At 50.1% G+C, this 21,552-nt stretch overlaps 1 pseudogene; it reads right to left on the bottom strand.

Annotated features, from left to right (window-relative positions):
• Window positions 1-12,912: 12,912 nt before the first annotated feature.
• On the bottom strand, window positions 12,913-13,849 carry LOC124971705 (olfactory receptor 1D2-like; annotated as a pseudogene).
• Window positions 13,850-21,552: the final 7,703 nt, after the last annotated feature.

The following is a 21,552-nucleotide window of genomic DNA, read 5'->3' as shown; positions in this document are numbered from 1 at the left end:
CATCACTGAAAATGGGATAGTGAAGAACTCCGGAGCTCCAGTCCTCCACCAAAGTCGGCAAAAACTGTCAGTATCAACTTTTACACAAGGCTGGAATCCGGACAAAAATGTATAATCACCAGGGAAAGACTTGGCCAAGAAAGAAGGTGATTCTGGTGATGTGGCTCGGTGGTAGTGACTGCCTAGCATGTGCAGGGGGACCCTGGGTTCCATGCCCAGCTCCAAAGAGGAAGGAAAAAGAAAAGAAAATTAAAGAGAGCAGGTACTGACTGGCAGTTGAGGGAATCCCTGCAGCATCTCTCATTGCCCACCTAGCAGCCCCGATACCTAGCTCAGCAGAGAGCCTGAGGAACGCAGCCGGCATACCTGTCCAGCGTATGCAGTCCCAACAGCAGGAATATGGACTTTCTTCCCAAAGGAGCACGGTTTCTGTTTCAACCTGTTGGACAGCTGACTGCCTGAAGGGACAGCAAGAGGGCTATCATCTGCTTTGCCTGGTTCTTGGAGCTCCGCAGGCCAGGAACCGGGAGGTGGCTTGACTACAAAGAGGTATGAGGGAACACTGGGGTTGATGAAAACACTCTGTATCTCGACTGTGGTGCTGGTGGTAACCATCTGTACGCACCTGTTAAAATTCATAGACCAGCATGCTGGAAAAGGGTGAATTTTATGGTTTGCAAGTCGTACCGCAATAAACCTGTTGACAAAAAAAAAAAAAAAAAAAAAAAATGAAACAGAACAAAAGGAGTACAAAGGTAAAGAGAGACACCTGTGAGGCAGGAGTGGGTAAAGGGAAGTCCCAGGACATCACCTGTGTGTTTGGTCAGCCTAGAAAGAACCAGCCCAACAGAGGGCAGAGGACAAGAGAGATGGTTTAAAACACTAACCCTTGCAGGACTACAGAAACTAAGCCAAGGGAGAAGACAAGGCAGTTTTCCACTTTGGGGGTGGAAAATCCCTCAGAAATGGATAGAATCTACTAGAACCATAATGAGAGAGTGAAGGGAGGCAGAGTGGAGAGTGTTGTCAAAGAGATAATTCTTGCCCATTCATCAATAATTGATGTCTGTAAGACGTGGAGGGTGGTGAGGGAGAGAGGGAGGGAGGGAGAGACTGATTGATGACCAGGGCCCAGCAGGTCCCGGGAGTTCGGCACATGAAAGTCTGATTCACAGCATCTGGACGGCTGGAGTTTTCCAGGGCAGAGGACCAGAGGACCAGAGGACCAGTGTGCCCCATGTGAGTATCCAGCAGACCACGGCCAGCACAAGCACGTGAGGAAACAACCTGAGGACTGGGAAAGGATCTGCCCCTCCAGACGATGCAAGTAAGTGCAGCAGCACTCGGGAAGAAAAGAGAGCAGCGGTTTTCCCCACCCACCAGGACAGAAAGTCCCATTGTCCTGGAAGCATCAGGCAGGGCACTCACCAGGGTCTTGCCTGCCAGCATAGAAACGTTTCTCCTACACTAAGAGCTGCCCTGGTCTCATGCCCTTTGTCCTCAAAGCAAGACTCAGAAGGATCAAAGGTCAAAGCAAGGCTCAGAAGGAGCAAACCTTTTGCCAGTCACTCTTAACGGCATCCCAGCACACAGCTCATGGATCTGTCTAGGAGTACAGAAATATCTACCTAGCAGTCAAGGAAGTAGGTGGAACGGGAGGGACATCCAGTAAAAAGCTACCAGGGATACAATGGGGCATCCAATAAAAACACTACCGGGGGTGCAAAGCAGCAGGAAAATGCAACTCTTGTTGAGGAGAGTAACCAATGAATGAAAGGCATCCAGATTAGGAAGGAAGAAAGGGAAAGAAAAGAAGAAGGGGAAAAAAAAAACACCTTTATTTGCACTCGTGATCATCGATGCATGAAACCTGAGACCATTTACAAAAGAGCTACTTAGACTTAGGGAGCCTGGCATGTTTGCAGGACACAATATTATTTTAGAGACAGCTACTCTAAGGACAGATGCAAATTAAAAATGAGAGGATTAATTCTCACTGTTGAAAAGACGCCTCCCTCTTCCCTTTGTTAAAGCATTTACTTAAGAGAACTACTTGTAAGTTCTTTCTCCGTCTCTGAGAAGGATGTAAACATTTTTTCAAAGGTACATAAGAACGAACTTGTTGCCAGCTTTATGACCCAGGAAGTTCTTTTCCAAGGACCTAGGAACCGTCTCTATGAGAAGTAAACAGCTGGGATGATGTTCCCCCACTCCCCAGTTCCTGTGAGAGAAAGGGAGTGGAAGGGGTGGGGGGTGAGGAAATATTAGGAGTCTAACTCCAGTGGGCTCCTTGCTCCAAGTGCCAAAACTAGATCCTGTCATAAGAATGTGAGAAGTTTACTTATTTTTCCTTTGGATAAAGATAGTTATATTAGTCTGCTCAAGCAGCCATAACAGTACTAGAAACCAGTCGGCTGAAACGACAGAAATGTACTTTCTCACAGTTGTGGGGGCTAGAAGTCCACGATGGAGGTGCCGGTAAACTCAGTTTCTGGCGAGGGCTCTCCTCCTGGCTTGCAGCTGGCCACCTTCTGGCTATGTCCTCGCTTGGCCTTTCCCCAGTGCACGTGCCCTAAATGGGCACCAGAGCTCTCGTCTTTCTTAGAAGGTCACATGGATCAGAGCCCCAAACTTGGGACCTCATTTAACCTGAATTGCTCCCTCAGAGACCCTGTTTCCACATACAGCAGCACTGGTGGTGAGAACTTCAACACACGAATCTGAGGAAAGACACCCTCAGTCCCTAACACCAATGAACTAATACATATGGTCGCCCTGAATGCCATATTAATAACTGAGGATGCACTGTGTGTGAGAGATGGTGCGGTCAAGTCATCCTTCCCGAGGGACCGGTTATTGTTTTCTCACGAGCACCTATGGAACGAGTTAAATCTGCTTGGATACTTGAGAGCGTGAGATTTCTTTCTGCCCCTTTGCAGTCTCAGCGGATTGGCTTTGGTGCACTGCTTATTCAGTAATGAAACCGTTTTCTACCTTTGTACAGACGGTCTCTGGCTGGGCTGGCGGATGATTTTCTTTCTCATTGTATTTTCCCAACACTACAGCTCTCCCTCCCCGAAAACACTCAACTCATTGCCCGAGGCTTTTTTTCTTGGCTGATCTGAAACCGGGATAGTAAGACATGAAGTTTTTGTTCTGGTGTTTCTTGACTGCTCGTTCTTCTTGTGCAAACTACTTTCTTAAAAATTCCAAGCAAGAACTAGATGCAGCAGTGACAGAGACGTGAGGAAACCAGCATTCTGGTGGAAGGGTGCAATTCCTGGAGAGCAGAGCGATTTCGCATGGACATATTCCAGAACCTTAAATAAGCAGGAAAGTAAATGAAATAATGCTTTCTCATGCAATCCTTGTTAAAAAACAAGCAACCATTCACTCAGGGGCCCGTGTACAGAAATCTCCAGCAATCCTCATCCAAGATGAGGAGGGGAGATCAAGTGCAATTTCAATGCTCAATGCTTACATTGCAGTGTGCGTGTGTGTTTGCATTCACATGGTTTTCAAGACTTTCTTGAAAGAGGTCAAACTCAGAGGTCATATGGAGAAAACTAATATTAAATAGCAAACCAAACCTTTTACATTTCTGTGATTGCTATTCATTTCGAATGTAACTACAACTTTCAAAGTACAAATAAGCCGGGCCTGGTGGCGGCACAAGCTCAGTAATCCCAGCAACTTGGAGGCCGAGGCAGGAGGATCACAAGTTCCACACCAACCTCAGCAACTCAGTGAGACCCTGTCACAAAATAAAAGATTAAACACGGCCGGCGATGTCGTTCAGTGGTTGAGCGCACCTGGGTTCGATCCTCAGTTCGTCCCCCGCACAAAGTACGGACAAATATATTGGAAAATGCTGACGGCATAGTGGATGCTGAATGAACAGGACCCAATCGATTTTCGCCTTCCATTTCCTAAACTGCCTTCAATTACGTTGTAATACTTGACTACTGAATCTCAGAATTGCTCCTCCAGTGCAAGGACAAGGGCGGGAAAAGCTGGACACGCAACAGCTGAAGAGACACTCAGACACAGAGCAGCAGCTCAGTTTTATTTCCAGCGTTACAAACACTCACGCGCCCAAGCGCCAGTCCAGAGAAACAATTCCCACCCCACCCCCACCAATACACGGGCGACTACCGCAGCATCAGTGCCCTAAGGGCTGGATGAGGACTCAGGGTGAGAACTCAACCCCCTTTTCCTGGCTGAGGCTTCAGGAAATAGGGGGGCACAAAGCGCTGCATGGCCTGCACCACCACGGAAAGCTGGTTGAGCAAGGAGGCGACGGATATCTGCAGGAGGCTGGGGTTTTCAGCAGTCAATCGGCTGAAAGTGAGGGGAAAAGAAAATCACTCCGGAGGTGCCAACTCCTCTCCCTCGGCGCCCCTCCGCCCCCGCCTCTCCACAGGTGGCCATGAGTTAATCCTGCAGCATCTCACCTAGAGCGCCCCCTCCCCCGTGCGCAGCGCCCCTCCTCCTTCAGACCCTCGGAGTCTGCAGGCGTCTCATACAGAGCCCCTCAGGGCGAGACGCGCCAGCCACCTGCTGCTGGCTGCTGCGGCCCAGCCAGGCCCCTTCTGGAACTTACATAACCAGGTCACTGCCGATCACTGTGAATTCCCTGTGAACCGCCCCTCCGAGGGCCTCGACGCCCGGGGCCAGGTACCTGCGGGCAATCTCCGCATCCATGAAGGACAGGAAAGGCACCATGAGGCTGCTGGTGGAGAACCAGTTAAGGCGACTTCGAGACCCGGGCCGGGCCTACCGCTTCCCAGGACCCCTTCCACCAACTCCAGCCCACGCTGCCCACAGCATAGCCCCCCACCCGTGAGGCTGGCTCCCCAAGTCCCGCTTCGGTTCCCCACTCGTCCTTTGGCCCCGAGGATGTTCCTCCCTGCCAGCCCCCAAACTCTCTCTGCCCATCCCAGGCCAGCGCCAGCCCGGCCCTCAGCCCTGGCCCGACCCTTGGGAAGGATACAATTCCAGCGGTTGGCTTCCCACGCCTTCTGGCGAAGCTTCTGCACCCCTCCCTGGACCATGCAACGCCCCTCGACCTGGGGCGCTTCCCCGGCAGCAGCACCCTCCGCTCCTGCGCCTTCCCACACACCAGGGGCTCCAGGAGCCCAGGGCCACCGGGCCCGCCGGCAACCGCCCTCTGCTCCATCTCGACACCCGCGGCCGCCACCGCCGCTGCCGCCTGGGGCCTGCATGGCCGCTGCACCTGCCCCCTCAGAGCCCACCTCCAACGCGACCTCGCCCTCGCGCGGCGCTAAAACAAATGAGGTGCCCACGCGAAGCCCCGCCCCTTCCCCCACAATGCAACTCGCGAGGCCCACTGCGCCTGCGCCCAACAACCCCACGTGCTGAGGCACCAGCCACGTGGTGAGTTCCCACCAAACGCGTCCTGCCGCCCCTGGGCGGACCGTGGGTCCAAGAGAGAGGTCGGCTCCCTCACGAGGCCCCACCCCTTGACACCCGGCGCTCCCAGAGCACATGCGTGGGCAGGCTCCTCGCGAGGCCACCCTGAACTGTGTCAGGTTTCGCCATTTAAGGAGCCGCGAGGCTGCACTTAGGCCCCCATGGACAACCACTCATGTTACCAGCCTGCCCTGATTTCCCTTGTCTCCGGGCACGAGGTCTACACCCCCGAGAGCCCCCACCCCCCTTCTCCAGTGTCGTGGGGGGGTGCACCTGAAGGGCCTGCAGACCACACAGGGAACTGGGGCAAGCAGGTACTGGGTTGGAGTTTGGGTCTCTCCATGATGGCAGCAAGGACCCAGCAGGCACAGCCAGCCACGCTGGAGACAGGACCCAGGACCCGTTAGGCACCTTCGGCTCTCTCAGGCTGAGAGACAGTGCCTGGGCAAGAGGGACGGTGACAGGAGTAACTGCTGGTAGCCGGCTCTCCCAGGTCAGAGAGCCAGCCTGGGGACAGCGGTCTGGATGATGGAGACAAGGGAAGCCATTGCAGGTTCATCGCCCGAAGGAAGGACTAATGGCAGTGGTCATGTCACAGCCCTTTCAGCGTGGAGGCAGCGTTTTCTCCATCAGTCTGTCAGTGCCACGCCACGCACGTTCCTACACAGATACAATAGATGAAAACAATCTCCAGCGCCACAAATGACACTACAGTGCAGTAAAATGACGTTTTTGTAGCTTTCAAAAATGTAGCTTATGCAAAAAAAAAAAAGAAAAAAAAAAAGAATGTAGCTTATGTGATTACCATCTGAGAGATGGCTGCAGTTAACAGCCAGTGCCGCAACGTGGGGCATTGTAACAACCAGCCTTCAGGAACCCAAAGGAGCTAGCCACAGCCCACGAGCGCATATTGGTCCCCTCTGTCCTACTCCCACCTCTCTAGATGGCCCTTTCATTAACCGCTCCTTGACCAAGTATGTTGGAATGTGCCATCAGTTCCCTGATGTGCCCAGAGTATGGCTCCAAGGATAGGTGGAGGCATCCTAGAGCTAGGTGGGGGGTGTCTTCATGTATCAGTCGGCATGCATCTGCAGATAACATAAACCTCTCTAACTAGCTTTTGCACAGGGGCTTTATAACACAGAGATCCAGTTGCTGACAAATCATTCAAGGAGCCAGACCCATGGAATGTAGGCCAAGACTCTGACAATGACTCCCAAAATGCCACAGAAGACCTGCTGGGGAAGCCAGAACCGGTGCCACAAAAGGAAGGTGGACAGTGTCCAGGTGATGAGTTTGGTAGCTCGCCACAGGGTGAGTTATCAGTTTGTGCCTGTGAACTCCACCATTGTTTCTGGGAATATACCGCCCTTGCTATGGTCCAAGTACTGTATCGGGAAGGTTCCTCTGTAACTATGAGTCCCACCGCCACTCTGCACCTGCTAGATCCGAGTAGCACGTATGAAAGGAGGCCTCGGACCCAGTCCATGTTAGTAAATGTTAGGGATGAGCTCTTGAGAGGCAGGGAGGAGCCCTGATTTCTGGCGCTTGCCAGAAATCACATCATGCTTGCTCCCCCAGCATGGCCAATTTCAAGCTACCAACAGGACCTTATTGAGGGCACAGGTGACAAGAGGTGGTCCCCATGGGCTTTCTGTCACCCTCAGATACGGGCTGGCTCCGACACACCACTACTGGCACCTGCCTTGCCCCACAGAAGGGACCTCTGCTAACACTGCGGTGGAAACGTGAATCTCTGTGCCTTGCAGAGAGAGAAGAGGTAGCACCGTAGGTGGTCAGCTAGGGATTTTTATAAACCATTTCCACAGAGTTGTCAAAGCAGGGGGTCCTGGAGGACATTATTTTCAGAGAGACTTCTTGGAGTGTTAACTCGAGGCGTCAGCTTGGAGTGGGTCACATATGGTCGTCATGGGCAGGAGAAACCACGCTGCACTGAAAAAGTCGGTGGGACAGGAAAATCGAAGGTTCGTCACTGTGGTGGCTTTCCTGGGCAAGCCTCAGTGACCAGTGACCAGGTGATGGTGTCAGGGTGCCTCTGTGTCTGGTCTCAGTGGGGGTGGGGTGGGGCAGAGTGTTCCTCATTTCATGGGTCTTAAGAGAGGGGGTTGCGACTGGTGAGGTTGATAAGCTCCCTTGTCTGGTGTTCCTGATGTGATTTGGGGTGTCCCGTGTCCAGGTGATTTAGTTTGGGAACTTGCCACAGGTAAGTTATCAGTTTGTTATGGTTGTGCTGGGTAGGTGGTGATTGTTTACTTGTCCAAACGAGGGGCGGAGTCATTCTGCCTTATACTCAAAATGGTATTGCTGCTTTACAAAATGGAGCAACTGAGGTTTAGGCACAGCCAGAAAACTGCTGTTCTATACATCGTGGAGTCACTCTGAGCAGGGCGCAGCCTGCTGTCCACACAGCTTAAGCTCCAAATTGTTCACTCGAGCCCTACCTAGACAGCAGATAGCTGACACTGAAAAATGATCCTCTCTTGAGGACCTCAACCGGTGCAGATAAAAATCCACGGTGTGCACCCTGGTGAGACCACCACCCATGGCCCATCGACCGTTTCCAGCAACCTCCATGAAGCAAGTTTTAAGTACCCAAGTTGCAGCAGGAAGGAAAAGGGCAAATGCCCAGAATTCAGTATCTCCAGGCAGCTGCAGGACCCTTCCTGTGGTTCCAGCTGCAGGTCTGGAAAGTTTGGGAGGGTGTCTCAGCCCTGAGCCCTCTCCTTGTCACAGTGGTTCACTTTATGCTTTGACTATATCCCTTGCTGTTCTAAAAAACTCACAATTTAAAACAAAATCTTCCCCACCTTCTCCTCGCTGATCCTCTCCTCCCTGACCTTCTCCTGCCTGATCCTCTCCTCCCTGAACCTCTCCTCCTTAATCTCTCCTCTCTATCTTGGGGAACAGAATTCCTCTGAATCACGTCTTCAGAAACTCCCTGTTCCCACCGGTGGGCAGAATCACGGACAGTGAGACAGGAATCCCTGTGTTTCTCTGTTGCTAGCAGAGAAATCGAGCTTCTTTTTCCTTTTTCTCAAAACCATGCCCCTGTTATCGGATTGGCATAGGGGACAAGGACCCAGCTTTCGGTGGCAGTACCGCCTGGGAGGAAAGAGGCTAGGCTCCAAAGCTCACTGCTCCAGAATTATCGGGAGTTAAATTGGGAGGAAAAATTGGTTTTATTCAAAGTGGGCTCTGAAGAAAGCCGGAAGAAGCCTGTTTGCTTCAAAGTTTCCACAGATGCAGTGACCAGCACCCTGACAGTGCAGGTTCCTGCTCAGGAGGTGTGAGCAGCCTGGGATAACACAAGTGTGAACTGATCAGAAAGAAATAAGACAAAGCCGAAGATTAGATTTAACAAGCAGAGTGCCTGATGGGTCTTCCAGTCCTGATAGGAACTGGAACTGAACAACTGAAACAGACCCCAATTCCTTATTTAAGGGGGAGCACATCAAAGGCAGGGATAAGCTTTCAGTGGGAGGAGTCTTGTTTTTGGTCCCTGCTTCTCAGTGTGGCAGGGTCTTGCAGTGAACAGGTCATTTGGCATTTGGTTCTTGGCGGGTTACTCCCATCTCTGGGGCTGTGTTTGAACTTAGAGCTGCAAGCTAGGTCAGGGTGCTGGGGTGATCCAGGCATTCTCGAACTGGGAGATTCCACCCAGGAGTTCCGAAAAGAGTGACTTCCTTGCCTAATGGCTGGAACACCGCTCAGTTCACACAGGGCTTATAGATGGCTTCCAACAGTGCAGGACGAAAGGCCTTTGAAAGTGGAGTTGAGGAAGAGAAGGACTTTGTGAAGGCGGGTAAGGGAGGGAGGGTCTTGATGACAGGGGAGAGCCAGGTCATTATGTTCTGAGACAAGGTGTGGGTGGAAGCCCTTGGTAAGCCATGCAAGTGCAAGTGCAAGTGTGACAATTTCATGAGCGAGAGGGAAGACCTTGGTGAGAAGAGATGGGTGAGGGAAGGTCTTTGTGAAGGGAGGTCAGTATTTTGCCAGACGAGGGGAGGGACGTCAGTGCTTTGCTAGAGGGAGTGAGGTCTGAGGGAAGGCCTTTCTGAGGGAGTTGGCGGACAGAAGGATTTCGTGAAGTGAGGGTTGGAAGGACATTTGAGGGGAGGTAAGGGATATCACTGCATTGTGGCTGGAGTGGAGGAGGGAAGTCTTTTGTGAGGAGAGGAGTGACAGGAAAGGCTTCTGTCGGGAGAGGTGATTCAGGGGAGAGATGTTTGAGGGTAAGCTCAGGAGGAGGCCTAGGAGATAGGAAGGGGAGGGAAGGAAGGCCTTCGCGGCTTGCGATGAGGGAATTTGGGGAGAAAGGGAGAGCTGTTGAGTCTCAGAGGAAGTGGCCCTAGAACCATGAAAATAGAGGAGACGCCCATGAACCACTGAAATGCCAAAAGCACTGGTGAACAGTGGCAACCCCTGAGGGATAGGCGGGCAGGAAAACTAGCGTGGAACAGTAGAGCTCCACCCTGGCACCACCACCTCTACTCTAGCCCCTAGCAACCACCCTCTCTAAATGTGAACACCCCACACCAACGGGCTGTTCTCTCTCCCTCTGGAGATGGCCCACATCCAAGTGTTCCTGGCTTTACCCGCAAGGCGTCCCTCTCTTGAGATTGCCCCCATCCTCCCCTGAACATGTACCTACTTTTCTAAGTAAGCCTCTGTCTATGCCTTTGACTGGCACAGGCTGAAATTCTTTTCTGTCAGGTATGCCAAGAACCCTGCTGGTCCTGAGTCAAGCTCCCCCTTCTCTCTGGGAACTCCTCAGATCCTTCTTTGGAGACATCTCTCCTCCTGTGGCAGAAGGATTCGTAGGGGATGAAGAGGCAAAGAAGTAAGCGACAGAAGGTCTTTGCAAAGGGAAGTGAGGGGTATTAGTACCTCGTGAAGGGAGACGAGTTTGTGAAGGCCTTACAGAGGAGTCATGAGGGACAGAAATTACCGTGATGCATGGTGAGTGGAGGGAGGGTTTTGTGAGGGCAGATGAGACCGGGAAGGCTTTAGGAAGGGAGGGAAAGCGTTTGTGAGCTGGCAGAGATAAACAAAAGACAAGCTTGTTTCCTGGTCACCTGGTATGTGGTGGGGGACAAGTCAAAAAATGACTGTTGATGCACTACGGTCCCCTCAGGGATGGATGTCAAAGACAGCTGTGAGGGGAAACCATCCTCCCGTGGGACAGAGTTTTTGGGTGTCACGCCTGCTCATAGACCGTGTGTGGAAAGAGAAGGGTCTCGAACTCAGAACACACCATAACTCAGGAGCACGGGCAAATGGCCTGGCTGTTTGGCCAGGAACCTGGAAATTTAGGCTCTTCAGGTCAGGGAGTCTGGTTCACAGAGGGGCCCACTTCCAACATGGTGCACAGGAAGAGTCTCGTTGAACATGAAGTGTTGGCGGCCATCCGCTCCCTTTGGATTCCCCACGTCCTAGACACCAGCAGGCAAGGAAAGGATTCGTTTTGCCATTGTGAGATGCAGACTGTCGTGCAACACTGGCTACAGGGAACAGCCTTGTCCTAGATCCCCTGCTGTCCACCTGGGAATTGATCTATTTCTACAGAAGAGCCCATTTCATCTGCATTCAAGGTAGTTTTGCAATTTCAACACTTTTAGTTTCATCCCTCCTCCTCAATTTTATGTGCTTTTGTTAGATCACTGCATCGTGATCAGACACCCATTTCATTGTGCCCAGAGATGCAGTGGGCCAGCAACTCCCACAGGGCGCAGTTGGGACTGGTGGCCTCTGCTCTGGGAAGTCTGCAGGAGCAGCAGGGACATCTCAAGCAGCTGGAAGCCGAATCATCTGAGGGTTCTTCACTCACAGGTCTCCTGTCTGTGTGGGGGACTCCAAGGCATGGCCCTGTGGACCAGAGCAACCCCTCGGGTCCTCTCCACGCAGAGGCGGCCCAAGGCAGCCTGACTTCTTACAGGCAGCTCGGTGCTCCCAGAGCACATGTTCCAGGGAACAGTCTAGATGCTTCACTGCTATCATGTCAGGCAGCACCAACCCCACTGTCCTCCACCAGTGGAAGCAATACCATACCTGCTCACATTCAAGGGGACAGGGTGGCAAAGGGGCACAGACCCCACATCTCAAAAGGAGGCTGTCAAGGCCAAGGCGTAGATCACGTAGGACCCTCATTCTGTCCTTCCTTGGAGAGACACTCGGCCACACAGTTATTTTTATTATCGTGTACACTGTGGAGAGCAGTGACAGAGGAGGAGAGAGCAGTGACTGAGATCGGGGGGGTCTCTGATGCCCTCATGGTTGTGGCCTGCCCGGTGCCTGGGAATGTTCCTCATCAAGGGCACAGGATGCTCAGCTGCTGTGGCAATGCCCTGCATGAGGAGGCTGTGCAAGAGTCCTGTCAGCTCTGGCCTTGATCTCAGGCACACAGCTCCCCGGAAGGAAGGAATTCTTATGCTAGGCAGCCACAGTATTTCACCAGCTTCTCCAGTTCCTGTCTGCCTTACAGTAACTTTAAACAGTGGACTTTCTTGAGAAGATGCACAGAGCTCCTAACATTGCACTTTGCAACTGTGGATTGCAACTGGGGAAAAGCTACATAGGATGTCCTAGTTTCTGTAACTTTCCTGAGTACAAAGAATAATGGTCACATAGTCTTTAACCTGATAATGAGACATATAGAAATAAAGATTGCTGGCGTAACTCTTTAGATCTGCATCTCCGTCAGAGGGCAGGCTCCACCTTATCCCAGGTGTTTTATCTCAAGATCTGTGTTCCTGAGTCTTTATTTTTCCAATCCACCATCGCCCCTTGCTGGAACCCACAAGTTTGGCCATGCTGGTTGCGACAGTGCACATGTCTAGAAGTGGCATGAATGTCATTTCATCTTGGGCTGTCCTTGGCGAAGTCCGTGCGTGGCTTAAACATGAGGAAGACATGTCTCGATCCACCCAGGAGTACAGAAGGGGCACTGCGCTCTCCTCCGCTTGGCTCACAAGCCTAGTGATTGGGCCATGGGGCCAGAACCCATGTGTCTATTGCTTCCCAGGGACAGGAGCACCTCATTGTGCCTGTTGTTCTTGAGAAGTGAAAGGAGCCTCCTTGGCTCCATCCAAACAGGGCTTAACCATGGGAGCTGGAGAAAGGGGCAGGGAGGAGGAGGTGAGAAGGTCAGCCCTTCTCTCAGCCTCCATTTGCTCATCAATAGGGACCACACAGGGCCTAAGTCGTACATACACAAATTCAAGGGGCAGGCGGGGCTCCAGATGGGTGGTGAAGGACATTCAGAATAAGTGGAAATTAAGTCCCCAGGGCCAAGCACACCAAAGTCACTCCAGGAGTGCTGGTTCCTTGAGCAGATGAAGGGGGAAGGTGGCAGAAATGTGGGCCCAGCCAGATGCCTGGGAGATGGGTCTTGTGGACAGCCCCCTCCCAGTGAAGGGAAGGAAAAGACAAGGCGTCTTTGCTCAGAAGCAGAAGTCGATGTCACCAAGACCAGACCCTGCTCCAACTGAAGAGGCCCTTCAGGGCCCCCTTCATGTCCTTATTCCTTAGGCTGTATATGAAGGGGTTGAGCATGGGAGCCACCACTGCATATAGCACTGTGGCCACAGAATCCCCAACTGTGTAAGACGAGGACGGCCGCAGATAAACCCAAACAGAGTCCCATAGAACAAGGACACCACCGCCAGGTGAGAACTACAAGTGGAAAAAGCCTTCATCTTGCTCTGAGAAGAACGCAGTCTTAGGATGGCTGAGAAAATGCGCATGTAGGAAAGAGAAATCAGGAGGAAGGGGGTCACAAAAAGAAGGCTCCCCAGAGTATAAACGACCAACTCATTGACATGGATATCTGAGCAGGAAAGCTTGAGCAATGCATAGAGTTCGCAGAAAATATGCTGAATTCGGACACTTACACAGAATGACAATGTATCCATAAGCAGGGTGTGGACCAAGGGGTAGATGTTCGTGACAATCAGAGCCACAGACAAGGAGGTGACACAGAATTTGGGGCTCAGGGTTGCGGCATAGTGAAGAGGGCGACATATGGCTACGAATCGGTCATATGCCATCATCGCCAAGAGGACGTTGTCCAGTTCTAGAAAGAAAATCAGAAATACATCTGAGTGAGGCACCCAGCATAGGGATGGACTGGCCCTGAGTCTGGATGTTTAGCAGCATCTTTGGTACAGTGACAGAGGTGAAGCAGATGTCCACGCAGGATAGACTGGCTATGAAGAAGTACATGGGTGTGTGGAGGGTGGGGGTAGAGCTGATAGCCAGGATGATGAGCAGGTTCCCCGCCACCGCAATCAAGTACATGGATAGGAACAGGCCGAAGAGGAGGGGCTGATGTCCAGGCACCTCTGACAGGTCCCAGGAGGAGGAATTCTGAGATGATGGTTAGATTGCCTCTCACCATGGCTTCCAGTTTCTGCAAATAGGCATTGGAGGTACATCTGTCAACACGACCAGGGCAGTCTGGGAAAGCATGCATGACACCCATCATCACTGATGGAAATCCAACTCTGCGATGCTTATGGAAGGATCTCCAGCCTGTGGTAGTAAGGACAAGAGAGTATGGGGACCCAATAGGCCACCAAGTGTGTGGACGTGCTGCTGAGGTTCTCCATGTGGCTGACTTTGCTCAGCAGCCCCTCCTGCTTCCCGGGGAGGAAACAACCAGGCAAAGAAGATACAGAGAACTGAAAGAAAGGTGGGGGTGCATGTGGGGGCGTGTGGGGAGAGTAGGTGGAGGCAGCTAGGGTAGTTGACTTGCCTCAGTGGGAGCTCTCAAAGAGGGGCAAGGAGGGACCTCTGTGAACCATTTTGCTTGTGCACATAGAGGTGTGAGAGATGACTATTAAGGTAAAATCGTGTGTGCACACACAATCAAATGCAGGCATATTATATGTTTGCAGAAGATATCTGGAAAGGTATTCATGAAAATGTTAACAGGGTTATCTCTGGGATCTGAGATTGTAACTTGCGTCTTTCTTTTTAAAAGATATTTTTACTTGTAGATGGACACAATACCTCTATTTTGGTTATTTAGGTCTCTGGTTTCTTTATGTGGTGCTGGGGATCGAACCCAGCGCCTCACACATGCTGGGCAAGCGCTCTACCACTGAGCCACAACCAGAGCCCAACTTACATCTTGCTTAGGACAATAAGCATGTATGGGTTTTCCAACTGTGCTGTATTGATGTTAACAAGTCTTCCAAGAGGATTCTGTGAAGGGTAACTTTCCCACGAAAGCACAATTAGGGGTTCATATTCAAACACTGCCATGCAAAAGGGTGTGTCATGACGCCAAACGAATTCGGGAATACTCCCATCCCCACTCTGAATGGGGCACACATGTCTCCTGCCGAAGGACTGCAGCCTCCCCACCAGGGCAGGTGCCAAAGAAGATGGGGTGGGGTGGAGATCGCCCACTCAGCCCTGTCTACCTACAGGCGAACTAAATCTACATATGTGTGGTCCCTACCCTCTTGTCACTTCCCTGCCTCTTCTCCTTTAAAGGTTGTGCTAATTTTCAGGGATTTCGGAGATGGGATTTTGGAGATGGGAACTGTTTGTTTCACAAACAGCTTCTTCAAAGCCCACGTTGAGTAAAACCAATTTTCCTACCAACTTGACTCTGAACGTTTCTGAACAGTGAGCGTTCTGGCCTAGCCTCTTTCCTCCCCAAGTGGGATCCTCTGCCACCCAATGACAATACGCAGTTGTGTCCCAAGAATGGAGAAATGGCAGACTGGAGGCATAGCTGTTCCAGGAGTTGAATCAAAGCAGTTCCTGAGGCTGCACGGTGAGGTAGCAATGCCATGGGGATTCCCTGGGGTGCCATCCAGAGTCAGTAACCAGGGGAAACCCAGGAATATCAGTTTAGGGAGAATTAGTACAAGAGTTCACAAAAAGAAATACATGTCACCAAGAGTGGCACCTGGGGGAAGCTCTGACTAGCTCAAGGAGACTTTCCCAGTGAATTTAAATAATGCAGGCTATGCTGTCCCAGGAAAACTGCAATCTGAGTAGAAAAAAAAAAAAGGCTCTGATACTGCAAGGAGGACCACAGCAGGAGGAGAAAGCTCCAGGGCACTTCCCAGCAGATGCAGCGAAAGCAGGGGAGTCAGTTTCAAGAGCACCTTAAGTGTTTTTATTGCTTGGGAAATTAGAGATCCCTGCAGTTCTCTCTCTCAGTCTCTCCCCCCCCACACACTTTCTCTTCTTTTGTTTGCTTCCTGTGTGTGTGTGTGTGCATGCACACCCAAGATCCAATGGCCACCTGTGCCTCACTTGTCACTGGATTGGTGGGCACTTGAGTCCATCTGGGCCAAGGAAAGAGACTGTGGCATGAACCAGTGGGAAGCTCCAGGCAGCTGCGAGAGGTGCGGCTGCTTGTCAGCCATGCAGGACAGCAGAGGGTGCTTTCTTTTGAAATTGGTGATCTGAACTCTGTGACAAGGTGGAAGGTTGGCAAGGAGTGGAAGTGGGATGGGCCTGGGTCTGGTGGAAGCTCTTGCCCAGGGCAGCCTGTGGGGGGCCTAAACCCCTCCCCCACGCTCAGTGGTGTTTGGAGGATCTGCTACTGAGACCTGGGCACTTCTCCCCACACCCTGCTGCAGCACAGGGACTGAGGCTCTGGGAACAGTGGGGCTGTTGCCACCTGCATTGCTCCCAGGGCCGCCAGAAAAGGAAGATTGACCCGCAGCTCCTGAAAGAAACACAGACCCCTGCCCGGGTTCAAAACCAAAACCAAAAACAGTGCTGTCAAGTTGAGGTGAATTCTGCTTCCAAGTGGACAACGCTCTCCCAACACTTGCTGGCAGGCAAGGGGAGGGGACTAGGCATAGGAGCTCCCCCAAACAGGTCTGGCCAGCTTGAGTCAGAGCTGGAACAAAGAGACTGCACGACAATTGAGTTCCACAAACCTCTTGTTACCTGTTATCCTAAGACCAAAGCTCTGGGCAGAAGCGTCTGCCTTTGAAACCCCTCAGCAAGGAGGAAGCTGAACTGTTTCATAACTGCTTTTGCATTCACTTCTGAAAATGGTTTTGCTGAGCCCCCCCTCGGTTGGTTGGTTTTCCATAGTTCTCTCTAGTCTTATGTATTGTTTCAATTCATTGCAGTTTTTCTTATTTTATATATAATATACATATGTATATTTCTTTTTAGTTGTCAATGGAACTTTATTTTATTTATTTATTTACTTATTTTTTTGTGGTGCTGCGGATAAAACCCGGTACCTCACACATGCTAGACAAGCGTTCCACCACTGAGCCACAGCCCCAGCCCCGGCCCCATGGAGTTTTCCTTGATACATCTGCTCTTCTTTCTCCTTTTTACTCCCATTCCTTCTCTTTTCTCCTACTTTCTCTCTTCATTTCTTCCTTTGTCCCTCTTCCCTCCCCCACCCCTTTTTCTTACCTCAGCAAGGAGAAATCTGAACCTCTGCATGTCAACCACTGCATTTGCTTTTTAGTCAATTATTGAACTTTGTCTTTCCTCGTTCCTTGTCATTTCATAATGCTCATTTTAAGCAATTAGTTGGTCTTTCCTTGATACCGCTTTTCTTCTTTCTCACCTCTATTCCCTTCCCTTCTCTTTTTCCCTTCATCCTCTCCTCCTTCTCTCTTCATTCTCCCTTCCCATCCCACTCATTTGTCTCTTCTTCCAATATAAATGTTCACTTTCAAGCACATATATTAAGTGTACCATTATTATTACTTAATTTTATCTGCTTATTCGATATTACTTCTCACCCACTTTTCTTACTTGTTAGTGCACTTTATAGATCCTTATTGATAAGTTTTCTGTTATTCGTTGATACACAGCGTGCCCTTAAGTGACCACTGCCACAGTTACACTGGCAAGTACTCTCTCCTCCACAGTGGTGCTGCTGACCAGACCTAACACTTTGATCCCACTGGTTCGGTGCTTTGATGCAGAGAAACACCCCTGGTGCAGAACACGTTGTAGAGAGATAACCTCTTACTAAAATAACGCTCGTATAACAGAGGAAGAGGAATCCATTACAGCACATTCACAAGCAGCACAGAATCATAGGTGAGCACAAGGAACCAAGCCAACGTGATGCCTGAACAAATTCAAAACTCCCCCAAAACTGAATCCACACACAGTGAGGTGGATGACATGCAAAGAACACAAAAGTTGATCATTAAAACGATCAATGCATTAAAAGAAGAAGTAAGGAAGGAACAAAGGGAGGCAATATGGGATGTGAAAGCATACTTCAATAGCAAGAGAGAGATCCTGAAAGAGAACCAAAAGGAAATCTGGGAAATGAAAGGCACAATTAAGTCAAGTAAAAACTCAGCTGAAAGTCTCTCCAATAGATTAGATCCAGAGCAGGATGAAATGTCAGAGCACGAGGACAAGGTGGCCGCACTTGAATATTCATATGCTATTGAAGAAAAAAATGAGAAATCATGACCAGAATACCCAAGAAAATCTGGAGTAAAATTACGTGTCCTGACTTAGGGTTCACGGGTTTTGAGGAAGAAGCAGAGACACAGGCTAATGACATTGAAAACCTAGTCGCTGAAACAATAGCAGAAAAATGTCCAAACCTTGGGAATGAGATGGGCATCCAGGTACTGAAGACATTTAGAACCCCAAGTAGACAAGACCCGAAAAGAACCTTGTCACAATACGTTATGGTTAAGATGCTGAAAATCCAGAACATGGGGGAAAAAATTGTTTTTAAAGCTGCAAGAGAAATTCCAGGTCACTGATAAAGGAAAATGAATCACAATAACAGCAGATTTCTCAGAAGGAACCATAAAGGCCAGTAGAGCTTGGAAGAATGTGTGTCAAGCCCTGAAAGAAAATAACCACCAACCTAGGTGGCTAGATACGGCAAAACTATCCTTCAGGAAATTAAAGGGATACAAATAGGAAAAGCAGAAGTCAAATTACCTCTGTGTGCTGAAGGCATGATCCTATACCTAGAAGGCCCCAAAATTCCACCAGAAGACTGCTAGAATCAGCAAACAAATTCAGAAAACTATCAGGATACAAGAGCAATATTCATAAATCAATCACTTTATTTTTGAAAATAAATAAATGAAGGTATGAAGAAAGAAAATGTCTTTTAAAAAATACCAATGACATTCTTCACAGAACAACTACAGCATCAAAATCGGTTCTAAAATTCATTCGGAAGAATAAAAGCCCAGAATTGCCAAGCAATTCTAAGCCATAAAAGCCATGCTGGAGGCATCACGCGATACCTGGCTTCAAATCATGCTACAGAGCTGTAGTAGTGACAAAACCGGCGTGGTGCTGGCATCAAAACAGACACAAAGGCCAATGGACTACAATGGAAGACACAAAGACAAACCCACAGAGCTATAGTCGTCCGATCCTTGACAAAGGTACCAAAAACATTCGTTGGAAAAAAGACAACCTTTTAAACAAATGGTGCTGGGAACACAGGATACGGTGTGGATCAGAATGAAAATAGGTCCTCATCCCTCACTTGCCCACAAAAATCAACTCAAAATGGATCAAAGATCTAGGAATTAGACTAGAAACTTGGTGACTTCAGGAAGAAAACATAGGAGCAACACTCTTACAGGGACAGACAACAACTTCCTCGACAGGACCTGTAAAGCTCAAGAAATAATGCCAAGATTTACTAAACGGGACGGCATTAAGTGAAAAAGCTTCTTCGGGGCTGGGGCTGTACTTCAGTGGTAGAGCGCTTGCCTCACATGTGTGAGGCACTGGGTTCCATCCTCAGCACCACATGAAAAAGTAAATAAAGATATTGCGTCCATCCACAACTACAAAAATAAAAGGTTTCTTCACAGAAAAGGAACCAATTAGGAGCATGGAGAGAGAACCTACAGAATGGGAGAAAATCTTTGCCAGTTGTTCCTCCCACAGGGGATTAATATCAAGAATTTATAAAGAACTCAAGGGGGGGTTTCAAGATGGCGGACTAGAGGGCGGCTGCATTTCATGTTGCTCCAGGACGCAGGATTCAAAAGAGGAGATAGTGAGAGACTTGGGACCAACTCAAAGCCGCCGGGTGAGTCTCTCCCATTGGGGAGGCGTCCCGGATGGGGCGGTAGCCCCGGAACACAGGGAACTTTGTGAAGTAGAGTTGCTCGGCGAGACGCCCCTCCCCCCACAGGAGCGGTAAACACGGACAACTGGGATCATCGTAGAGGAGGCGGCTCAGCACAGCGCTTGGACTCGGAGCAACCACTGGGGCTCCAGGTGGCTGCCTGAGGAGGAGCTGCGTGGTGAGCTGTTTAGACCCAGAACGACCGCTTCTGAACACCAGGGGGTTGCCCGGAGGAAGAGGAGAAGCACAGCGGGTCGCTTGGTCTAGGAGTGACTGCATCAGAGCCACAGGCGGTTGCCAGAGGAGGAGGCGAGTGGTGAGTTGTTTGGACTCAAAGCGACCGCTCCTGAACACCCGGGGGGCTTCCCCGAGGAGGAGGAGGAACAGGGTGGGTCACTTGGACTCGGAGTGACTGCCTAGGGCTACGGGCGGTTGGCGGGAGGAGGAGACGCAAAGTGAGTTGCTTGAACTCCTAGTGACTGCGTCGGAAACCGGCGGCTATCCGGAGGAGGAGGCGTGTGGCGGGTCTCTGGGTCTCGGAGCTATTGTACGGGGCTCCAGGTGGCGGCTCAGAGGAGGGGCCGCATAGCCAGGCGATTAGGTGCAGAGCAGGGTCCCAGGACCGGCTTCTTGCTGGAAGAGCCGCACAGAGACACGCCTAGGGGCGGAGCGAAGTTTCCAGGACCGCGGGCAGATTCTCTGAGGAGGTGCAGCCTAAGGAGACTCGCCTGCGAAGGGTGAAGCTCCCAGGCCCAGGAGGTAGGTCCGGGCCCCTGGGAACGTTGCAGAGGAAGACAGCCCAGCCCAGGCGGTAGTTGTAGATTGAGGGGAACCTCTAGGAGGGGAACTGACCAGCGAGACCTCCCCACTGGGTGAGTCTTCCCTGCCGGGTGAGGTTTTCCCACAAGGACGGTAAAACCAGAGACACAGGCACAAACAGGCCTTGCCTCAGCCTGCAGCCTAGTTCCCCTTTGGATGACCATTGGTCAACAAGTAGAGGCACCGCTGCTCACTATCAGGGAATATACCCCACCTGAAGACCACCACCCCTAGAGAGGCAGCTTCCTTGTGGAGCACCGCATTACCAACTTCCTCCAAGACTGCAGGCTACTGAAGGATAAGAGGGGATATACTAGCAATCTTCAGGGACATTATAAGTCGATAGAGGAAATCTGCGATATCTTAATGACCCACTGATTCCTGAACAATATGAGAAAACAAGGGAAGAAAATGCCCCAAACAAATCTAGATGTTACATCAATAAAATCCAACGACAGCATGGCAGAAGAAATGACAGAAAGGGAGTTCAGAATGTACATAATTAAAATGATTAGGGAAGCAAACGATGAGATGAAAGAGCAAATGCAGGCATTGAATGATGAGATGAAAGAGCAAATGCAGGCATTGAATGATCACACCAATCGACAGTTAACAGAGCAAATACAGGAAGCAAAAGATCATTTCAATAAAGAGTTAGAGATATTGAAAAACAACCCAACAGAAATCCTTGAAATGAAGGAAACAATAAACCAAATTAAGAACTCCATAGAAAGCACAACCAATAGGATAGAACACCTGGAAGACAGAACCTCAGATATTGAAGACAAAACATTTAACCTTGAAAACAAAGTTGAACAAACAGAGAAAATGGTAAGAAATCATGAACAGAATCTCCAAGAACTATGGGATATCATGAAAAGGCCAATTTGAGAATTACTGGGATTGAGGAAGGCTTAGAGAAACAAACCAAAGGAATGAACAATCTATTCAATGAAATAATATCAGAAAATTTCCCGATTCTGAAGAATGAAATGGAAAATGAAGTTCAAGAGGCTTATAGGACTCCAAATACACAAAATTACAACAGACCCACACCAAGGCACATTATAATGAAAATACCGAACATACAAAATAAAGACAGAATTTTAAAGGCTGTGAGAGAAAAGAACCAAATTACATTCAGGGGGAAACCAATACGGATATCAGCAGATCTTTCAATCCAGACCCTAAAAGCTAGAAGGGCCTGG

This window comes from Sciurus carolinensis, chromosome X, assembly GCF_902686445.1.
Source record: "Sciurus carolinensis chromosome X, mSciCar1.2, whole genome shotgun sequence".
Classification (NCBI taxonomy): domain Eukaryota; kingdom Metazoa; phylum Chordata; class Mammalia; order Rodentia; family Sciuridae; genus Sciurus; species Sciurus carolinensis.
Note: the sequence above shows the minus strand (reverse complement) of the source record. Positions and strands in the feature narration are given on the sequence as shown.